Source organism: Colossoma macropomum, unplaced genomic scaffold, assembly GCF_904425465.1.
Source record: "Colossoma macropomum unplaced genomic scaffold, Colossoma_macropomum, whole genome shotgun sequence".
Classification (NCBI taxonomy): domain Eukaryota; kingdom Metazoa; phylum Chordata; class Actinopteri; order Characiformes; family Serrasalmidae; genus Colossoma; species Colossoma macropomum.
In genome coordinates, this window is record NW_023494806.1 from 19,646,901 (window position 1) to 19,658,131 (window position 11,231).

Consider the following 11,231-nt stretch of genomic DNA (forward strand, 5'->3'; position numbering starts at 1 on the left):
TAGCATCCCTTCACCTTTTCAGCTAAAAAAAGCCTTCGTGACTGACGCGGACAGATTGGTCTTGGCATAGGACTCACCAAATCTGATAGCTGCTGTCAGAATATGTGACTGCACTGAATCTCCACAAAAAATAATTGAAGTCCGGCCAGCACTTTTCAGGTGACCTAGCATCCCTTCACCTTTTCAGCTAAAAAAAGCCTTCATGACTGAAGTGGACAGACTGACTTTGGCATAGGGCTCACCAAATCTGACAGCTGCTGTCAGAATTAGTGACTGCACTGAATCGCCACAAAAATTAATTAATTAATAAGTCCAACCTAAACTTTTCAGGTGACCTAGCATCCCATTATCTTTTCAGTCAAACAAGCCTTCTTGACCGGAGTGGACAGATTAGCCTTGGCATAGGTGTCACCAAATCTGACAGCTGCTGTCAGAATATGTGAATGGACTGAAACTCCACAAAAATTAGTTAAAGTCCAACCAAATCTTTTCAGGTGACTCAAAATCCTTTTACCTCTTTCAAACACGAGAAGCATTTCTGATTAGAGCGGACAGATTGGCCTTGGCATAGTGGTTACCAAATCTGACAGCTTCTGTCAGAATACGTGACTGGACTGAATCTCAATAAAAAATATTTATAGTCCAACAAAATCTTTTTAGGTGACCTAGCATTACTTCATCTTTTCAGCCAAAAAAGCCTTCATGACTGGAGTGGACAGATTGGCCTTTGCATAGGGATCACCAAATCTGACAGCCACTGCCAGAATTAGAGACTGCACTGAATTTCTACAAAAATTAGTTATAGATCAACCAAATCTTTTTCTTGGCATAGGGGTCAAAAAATCTGACAGCTGTTTTCAGAATATGTGACTGCATTGAATCTCCACAACAATTAGTTAAAGTCTAACCAAAATTTTTAAGGTGACTCAAGAACCCTTTACCTTTTCAGTGAAAAAAGCGTTCATGACTGGAGTGGACAGATTGGCCTTGGCATAGGGGTCACCAAATCTGACTACTGCTGTCAGAATTATTGACTGCACTGTATCTCCACAAAAAGTAGGCTAAAGTCCAACCACAATTTTTCAGGTGACTTATTTTCAGTTCATATTTTCAGCCAAAAAATCATTCATGACTGAAGTAGACAAGTGGACTTTGAAGAGAATAAACCCCCGGAGAGCAGCCGGCCCAGACATCATCTCCGGGCATGCACTCAGGGTTTGCTCATCACAACTGAATGACGTGTTTGTGGACATATTCAATCTGTCCCAGAACAACACCAGCATCATCAAGTTTGCTGATGATACTACAGTCATTGAACTGATCACTGGTGGGGACGAGACAGCATACAGGAAGGAGGTGGCTGAGCTGGCTGACCAAGGAACTGATTGTTGATCCAAGGAGGAAGCGGGAGCTGCACACACCCCTGTACATAGGTGAGACAGAGGTGGAGAGGGTGAAAACCTTCAAATTCCTTGGCATTCACATCAGTGAGGATCTCACCTGGTCTCACAACACACACCTCATCATCAAGAAGTCCCAGCAGCAGCTGTACTTTCTGAGAAGGCTGAGGAAATTTGGCATGCCAGCCAAAATTCTCAGCACCTTCTACAGGAGTATGATCAAGAGTGTTCTTACCAGCTCCATCACGGTCTGGTATGGAAACTGCACTGCTCAGGACAGAAAGGCTCTCCAGCGTGTGATCAAACCTGCACAGTCCATCTCAGGAGCAGCCTTCCCCTCACTACAGGACACTTATTACACCAGGGTCATCAGGAGGGCCCACAATATAATCAAGGACAGTACACACCCCCAGCACAGACTCTTCACACTCCTACCTTCAGGCAGACGCTACAGGAGTGTGAAGTCCAGGACTACAAGTCTGACGAACAGTTTCTATTTACAGGCCATCAGGCTTGCGAACACCTCACTCACTACCTCTTCCCCCCTCCAACTCTGAACTGGTTTAACTTTTGGCCGATAACTGCACCTTACATACACTGCACTGCTGCTGTGAGAATACTGTTTACATCTATTACTTGCACAGAACACTACCGTTTACATCTGTTACTTGCAACATGCACTTTATGGACCACTGCTGTACATACTTGCACATGCGCACACGAAACTTTAATTTTGCTTTCAACTTTGCACATATAACTGCACTTTTTTACTTTTTTACTATTGTTTTAGTGTATTTCTTCTTATTCTGTGTATTTTCTTCTTATTCTGTGTATTTAATTTATTTTTTTATAATTCTATTTTTTTTTTCTAAGATTACATTTGATGAATGAAGGAACAGCAATGTAAAAATTTCATTGTACAGTGTAACTGCCTGTTTCTGCTGTGAATGTGAGAATAAAACTCTTGAATCTTGAATTGGCTTATACATAGGGGTCATCAAATCTGACACCTGCTGTCAGAGTTAGAGACTCCACTGAATCTCCAAAAAATTAGTTAAAGATCAACCAAATCTTGGCAGGTGACCTAGCATCCCATCATCTTTTCAGCCAAAAAATCATTTATGACTGAAGTGGACAGATTGGCCTTAACATAGTGGTCACCAAATCTGACAGCTGCTGTCAGAGTTAGTGACTGCACTGACTATCCCCAAAAAATTGTTAAAGATCGATCAAATCTTTTCCGGTGACCTTGCATCCCTTCATCTTTTCAGGGGAAAAAAGACTTCATGGCTGGATTGGACAGATTGGCCTTGGCATAGGGGTCACCAAATCTGACAGCTGCTGTCAGAATATGTGACTGCACTGAATCTCCTCGAACATTTGTTAAAGTCCAACCAAATCTTTTCAGGTGACTTAGCATCACTTCAACTTTTCAAACAAATAAAGCCTTCATGACTGGAGTGGACAGATTTGCCTTGGCATAGTGGTCACTAATTCTGACAGCCGCACAACTTTTCAGGTGACTTATCATCCCTTCACCTTTTCAGCAAAAAAAAAAAAAATATGCATGACTGAAGTGTACAAACTGGCCTTTGCATGGGCGTCACCAAATTTGACAGCTGCTGTCAGAATATGTGACTGCACTGAATCTCCAGCAAAATCAGTTAATGATCAACCAAATCTTTTCAGTTGACTTACCATCCCTTCATCTTTTCAGCCAAAATGAAACATGACTCGATTGGAAAGACTGGCCTTGGCCTGGTGGTCAATAAATCTGACAGCTGCTGTCAGAATTAGTGACTGCCCTGAATCTCCACGAAAATGATTTAAAGTCCAAACAAATCTTGTCAGGTGACCTAGCATCCCTTCATCTTTTGAGCCAAAAAAAGTATTCATGACTGAATTGGACAGATTGGCCATAGTAGTCACTAATTCTGACAGCTGCTGTCAGAATAAGTGACTGCACTGAATCTCCACAAAAATTACTTAAAGTCCAACCAAACCTTTCAAGTTGCCCCGCATCACTTCATCTTTTAAACCAAAAAAATTATACATGACTGGAGTGGACAGATTGACCTTGGTATAGGGGTCACCAAATCTGACAACTGCTCTCAGAATATGTGACTACAATTAATCTCCACAAAATTTTTATTATCCAACCAAATCTTTTCAGGTGACACAACAACCCTTTAACTTTTCAGTGAAAAAAGCACTTATGACTGGAGTGGACAGGTTGGTCTTGGCATAGTGGTTACCAAATCTGACAGCTGCTGTCAGAATATGTGACCGGACTGAATCTCAATAAAAATTACTTATAGTCAGAGGTGGGTAGAGTAGCCAAAAACTGAACTCAAGTAAAAGTATTGTTACTTTAAAATAATGATTACTCAAGTACAAGTAAAAGTAGTCATTAAAATTGTTACTTAAGTAAAAGTAAGAAAGTATTTAGCAAAAAGACTACTCAAGTACAGAGTTACTTCGCCAGTTGCATTTAATAATCATAATAGAACTGCAAAATCATAGCCTTACTTATCACATACAAACACCAAATCAAGAATGTCCAAAACATATTTTCCTTTCAAACTATTGTAATACAATGAACAAAATGTAAATTAGCCATGTGTAAACTCAAATAATCCCTATACCCTTTTAAAATAACAGATAATTCAATATTTAAGAACATGACATGAATAAAGTAATTAAAGATTCACAAAAACTACAGTAAGTTCAAACTCTTGGATCTTATGCCATGCCTTTTATATGCCAGGTGAACAAAAAATGTTATCTTCAATCATTTTGTGTTGATGATGCTAGGACCTGGCCTCAGAGATCCTATTCCAGATTTTTTTCTTTAGAGTTTGTCGGGACCAAGGCGATTCCCGCTCGCTCAAAGCCCCAACATATGGATGAAATTAAATGATTCTGTTCTATAACTATGTTTTAGGGTTTTAATAAATCTAATTGTCTGTCCTCGCAAAATAAAAAGTTCAGTCAAAAATAAAAGAAAGTTGAATAAAAGACTTCAGCCGTTGAGTTCTTTTTGAAGGAAGGAAAAGGCCCACTCTTCATTTATTAAGCTTCAGGTGGCAAGATGGCTCCGGACAACCAAATGCAATGCACAATACAGAAACATCAATTTTTATACCCTGTTTGGGGGAGATGAAGTAATCGCCCCCTCCCTCTCACCTTTCTTCATTTCACTTTGGTTCCCATTATTTCTTATTTTTTCGCTTCATTTGGTAACCCTTATTTCAACTTTCACGCGTCCTTGGATTTTTTTTTTAAAAGCTTACATACTCAGCTATTCCAAGCTACTCCCATCCTCTCAAGGTTTTTAATCAATTTATGTTTTTGAAACTGGTTCCAACACTGATAGTGTCCGGTTCCCTATCAGCTTGGCTTCACTCTTTATGGTCAGCTTGCCCTTACAGCAAAACACACCAGCTTCTAGAAGCTTCAGAAATTTTCCATTACAGAATCCCTTAACCTACATACAACAAGGCCTACCCTTAGTGAGAGGATTAATACACTTTTGTTAATACGCTTTTAATATATAATTATGAATTTCTCGTTAATTATGATAATAATATACTCATTTTCCCCACAAGTTCAAATGGTTGACTCATGCTACTGGACCTTTGTCTATGTGTTAGGTCTTTTTTTTTCAACACTATTGCCTTGGCTCCTGTTCAGGTTTTTAAACTTTAGACACTAAATGTCTGCGTCATGGATACTTGTTTTTTTGATAGGCTTTAGTAATTTAATCCCAGTTTCTTATGAATCGTGGAGACTAAGGAGGGATTTATTATATTCTCTAAATCTAAGTGTTGGTTTTAGTTCCTGGGCTTTTGGCGTTTGTTTCAAAATCATGCCGCAGATTTCATTATGTTGAAGCAATTTGGCAGGGTACCCTTGGCCTGGGCCTGGGTCTTAGCTCTCCCCCCCAAAAAAAATTAGCTATGTTTGAAGGTATTTTATGTTCATGAGAGGACTCTGGGCATAGGCCTCAGAAATTCGATTCCACATTTTTGTTCTTTACATTCTCAATGGCTTGGTCTGTGTTAGCAGATCCTTGCCTGGGTTTCAGAGCTGCATTCACAATTTCTTTTCAACCATATGAACAGGTTGTTATTTTGGGTTAAAGTCCCATCGACTCCAAGCTCCCATTCCAATATTTTACTCACTGTTCTGTGTGTTGGGTATTATGCAGTGGGCCGATGACTTTTGACTCAAAGGTCAGATTTAATGTTTTTTTAAGCCTAAAAGTCTGCTCCATGTTTACCAGGTCTTCACAATATTGATTCCCTATACTGTTGTAATAGGACAGAGGCCTCTAGAACTGTCTGTAAGAGCTCATGCCTCATCATTTCAAAATTAAATGGCTCATACTGGGTCTTGGCTAAGAGATTTCATTGCAATTTCATTTCATACTTGGCCTCAGTACAGAAGTGCAGACCCTGGGCTTTGGCCTCCAAATTTCCATTCAAATATTGTAGTTAGTTTTCAAAAAGGTGAGGTCTTGGCATTAATCTAAACAATTTTGTGTTGGTGACATGAGGCAGGGACTTGGCATCAGAGCTCCTATTCCAAACTTTATTCTTTAGAGCTCAAATGGCTGGCTCATACTATTGTCACTTTGCCTGAGTGTTAGGTTTTTCACATAAACATTGTTGTCCCTTCCCCTCTCTTAAGGTTTGGGCCATTGTGAGTGGGATACAAACCAGTGCCTTAGAACACAAATCCTAGACTTTAGTTTTTCTTAACTTTAAGAAATAAAGTTGAGACCAAGACCCTGGGCTTCAGACAACCAAACAAAATTTCCTGGTACTCATAGTGATTTTATGGTCGGGGAGATGATATTAGGCCTCGGCTGCTGTTCAAATGTTTAATCTTTAGACAATAATTGTCTAGGTCATGGGTAGTTGTTCTTTTCTTGGGCTTTATCTATTTCATTGCAATTTCTCATCAACCGTGGAGAGTTTCCATTACACATTTTATTCTCTACATACTCAATGGCTTGGTCTTTTTTTAGCCGATCCTTGCCTGGGTGTTAGAGCTCATTCATGATTTCTGTTCAACCATCTGGACAGGTTGGGATTTTGGTTCAAAGACCTAACAACTGCAACCTCGTATCGCAATATTATAGTTACTGTTCTTTAGGGTTATTATATAGGTTTTTTTTTTTTAACAAAATTGTCCCTGTCATTAGGTTTAGGTATGGTCCAGTAAATTTGAGTGGCATTTGCCAGCTATTTCGACTGTAAAGCATAAAATGTGGAATAGGAGCTCTGAGGCCTGGTCCCAGCATTATATCACCAACACAACATCACTTAATATAAGGCTAAGATCCTACCTCTTAGAATAGGAACTATAAAATTTGAATGTTAATTTGGAGGCCAAAGCCTAGGGTCATATAACTGCGCTTCTGAACTGAGGCTAAGGATGAAAATAAATTGCAATGAAATCTCTGAGCCAATACCAGGTATGTGCTTTTTTATGATACAAACTTATGAACGACTTAAACAAAGTCTCAGAGGCATTTATCTTACTACAACAGACTATGGAATTAATATTGTGAAGACAAGACCTAATAACCAGGAACCAGACTTTTAGGTTTAAAAAAAATATTTAATCTGACCTTTGTGCCAAAGGTCTTGGGCCCCCTAAATAACAACCAACCCTTAACAATAATGACTATAATATTAGAATAGGAGCTTGAAGTCGAAGGGTCTTTGAGCCAAAATCCCAACCTGTTAAGATGGTTAAAAAAAAAATTGTGCATGAAGCTCTGATGCCCAGACAAGAATCTGGTACCAAGCCATTAAGGCTGTGAAGAGTAATATGTGCAGTGGACCTAGTCTAGGCCCAGTTTCCTCTCATGAAATCCCTTTGTCTGCAATGAAATCGACCATAAATAACATTTTCATGAGAATGAACACTGAAGCTTTTACTTTGGTTACTAAACATGTACAATACTGACATCTTTGTCATAGACGATAAGTTGCACTGAAACGTCGTTTACAGCACGCCAAAACCGCTCAAACGCTTTAGAAAGTCTAGAAACGCTATGCAGTATTCTCTTAACTTGAACTCATTATAATGATCAAAAACAGACAAATCTGCAATAAAACATCCTTTATAGACCGTAAATCACACTGTTTTGAGAAAAAATGGACTACTTCACTTGGGTGACTACAACTGTTAGGCGTTTCTTTGCGCTGAAAAGGCGTTTACTGCACTCCACAGTCGTTCAAACGCTTTAGAAAGGCTAGCAATTTTATGAAGTATTCTTTTACTGTGAACACATGATAATGATTATCAACAGACTTTTCTGCCATTACATACCGTTTGGGTCCAAAGGAACTCAACTTTAATAAAATTTTCTTCAGATAGAACAATAAAGCACTAACCAGGATGACCAGACCTATATAATATGAAATCCTACTTACGTACACTAAGATACGCTGAAAAGGCGTTTACTGCACTCCTCAAACGTTCAAAAGCTTTGGAAAAGCCATGATCGCGATTTAGGATTCATCTTAACGTGAAGACACCATTATGATTATGAACAGACATTTCTGCCAAAAAATACCTTTGATAAGTAATTGAACAGCCGTGAATCACATATTCTTAGGCAAAATATAACTACTGGGTGTCTACACCTGCCACATGATGACGATGAAATAGGCGCATCTTCACACTGAAAAGTCTTTTCCAGCACACCACAAGCGCTGACAACGCTTTAGAAAGATCGGAAACGCTATGTAGTATTCTCATTACGTGAGCTCATTATAATCATTAGAAACAAATATTTCTGCCAGAGAAATATCCTGTATATGTGATGGAACACAGAGTAAATCATATTTTTTTAGAAAAGCTACTACTTACCGTGGGTGAGTACACCTTTACAATGATGGAGTCGTAGTTTTAGGCTTTTCTTTAAGCTGAAAAGGCATTTTCAGCACTCCACAAGCGCAAACGCAATAGAAAAGCTGGAAATGTATGCAGTATTGTCTGAACGTGAATTGATTAAACTGGTCATATACAGAGATTTCTGCCCAAAAAATACTTGGTGTAGGAACAGACATTAAATCACATTTCCTCCAGAAAAAAATATGACTTCTGTAAGTTGGGTGACTCCAGCTTTACTATCATGAAGTCGTGGTTTTAGGCGCTTCTTCACCCTGAAAAACCATTTACAGCACATTATCAGCGCTCAAACGGTTTAGAAAGGCTGGAAAAGCTAGGCAGTGTTGTCTTGACGTGAACTCATTATTCTCATTATAAACAGATATTCTGCCATGAAATATCTTTAATATATGTGGGAAGAAAAAGGAAATCACCTTGTCTTAAGAAAAAATATGACTACTGCAAGTTGGGTGACAGCACCTGTACAATCATGGTATTGAGGCCCGTCTTCATGCTGAGAAGCTGTTTCCAGCACTCAACAAGCGCTCAGGAGCTGTAGAAAGGCTGTAAACGATAGTCAGTGCTGGAGTAATGTGAACTCATTATACTTATGGTGACATTTCTGACATAATATATCCTTTACATGTGTGAGAACATGCACTAAATCACATTTTCGTGAGGAAAAAATACCATGACTTTCACTTGGGTAACTCCACCTGTACAACCTTCAAGGATTAAAGCAGTCAAGGATTTAGGCGCTTCTTCACCCTGAAAAGGCGTTTCCAGCACTCCCAAGCGCTCAGACGCTTTAGAAAGGCTAGAAAACCCTATTCATTGTTGTCTTAAGGTGAACACATTATACTCATTATAAATACATATTTCTGCCATGAAATATCCTTTATATGTGTGGGAAGAGACAGGAAATCACCTTATCTTAAGATAAAATATGACAACTGTAAGTTGGGTGAATACATTTGTCCAATCATGAAGGCATTGATTAAGGCGTTTCTTCACACTGGAAAGGCGTTTAAAATACGTGCCCAAGCGCTCAGACGCTTTAAAAAGGCGGGAAACGCTATGCAGTATTGTCATAACGTGAACTTATTATACTGATTATGAACAGAGAGTTCTGCCATCAAATACCCTTTATTTATGTGCGAAGATGCAGTAAATCAAATTTTCTTCAAAAGAAATATGACTACTTTAACTTAGGTATCTCCCCCTGCACGATGAAAAAGTCGAGGTTTTAGGCGCTTAATATCACTCAAAAGGTGGTTCCAGCACTCGCAAGCGCTCAGACGCTTTAGAAAGGCTGGAAACACCGTTCAGTGTTTTCGACACGTCAACGCATTATCACTAATTAAAAAAAGACATTTCTGCCATAAAACATCCTTTATATGTGTGGGAACATGCGGTAAATCACATTTTCGTGAGGAAAAATATGACTTCTTTAAATTGGGTAACTCCATGTGTACAAACTTGAAGTCGTTTATTTAGGCGCTTCTTCACACTGAAAAGTTGTCTATTCATTGTTGTCTTAAGGTGAAAACATTATACTCATTATAAATACATATTTCTGCCATGAAATATCCTTTCTATGTGTGGGAAGAGACAGGAAATCACCTTATCTTAAGATAAAATATGACAACTGTAAGTTGGGTGACTACACTTGTCCAATCATGAAGTCGTTGATTTAGGCGCTTCTTCACACTGAAAAGGCGTTTCCAGCACTCCCAAGCGCTCAGACGCTTTAGAAAGGCCAGAAAACCCTATTCATTGTTGTCTCAAGGTGAACTCATTGCACTCATAATGAATAGATATTTTTGCCATAAAATATCTTTCATATGTGCGGGAAGAGACTGAAAATCACCTTAAGATAAAATATGACAACTGTAAGTTGGGTGACTACACTTGTGCGAACATGAAGAAACGCATTTTCAGTGTTTTCTTAACGTGAACTCGTTAGACTCATTATAAATAGATATTTGAACCATAAAATATCTTTCATATTTGTGGGAAGAGACAGGAAATCACCTTATCTTAAGATAAAATATGACAACTTTAAGTTGGGGGACTACACTTTTACAATCATGAATTCGTTGATTTAGGCGTTTCTTCACCCTGAAAAGGCATTTCCAGCACTCCACAAGTGCTTAGACGCTTTAGAAAGGCTGGAAACCCTAAGCAGTATTGTCTTAACGTGAGCTTATTATACTGATTATGAACAGAGAGTTCTGCCATGAAATATCCTTTATATGTGTGCGAGGACGCAGTAAATCACCTTTCTTAAGATAAAATAGGACAACTGTAAGTTGGGTGACTCCCCCTTGTCCATCATGAAGTCGTTGATTTAGGCGCTTCTTCACCCGGAAAAGGCGTTTCCAGCACTCCCAAGCGCTCAGACGCTTTAAAAAGGCTGGAAACGCCTTTTCAGTGTTTTCTAAACGTGAACTCATTATACTCATTATAAATAGATATTTCTGCCATGAAATATCCTTTATATGTGTGGGAAGAGACAGGAAATCACCTTATCTTAAGATAAAATATGACAACTGTAAGTTGGGTGACTACACTTGTCCAATCATGAAGTCGTTGATTTAGGCGCTTCTTCACCCTGAAAAGGCGTTTCCAGCACTCCCAAGCGCTCAGACGCTTTAGAAAGGCTGGAAACGCTATTCAGTGTTGTCTTAACGTGAACTTATTATACTCATTATAAACAGAGAGTTCTGCCATCAAATATTTTTTGCTTGTGTGCGAAGATGCAGTAAATCAAATTTTCTTCAAAGGAAATTTGGCTAATTTAACTTGGGTATCTCCCCCTGCACGATGAAGAAGTCGAGGTTTTAGGCGTTTCTAGCACTCCACAAACGCTCAGACGCTTTAGAAAGGCTAGAAACCCTATTCATTGTTGTCTTAAGGTGA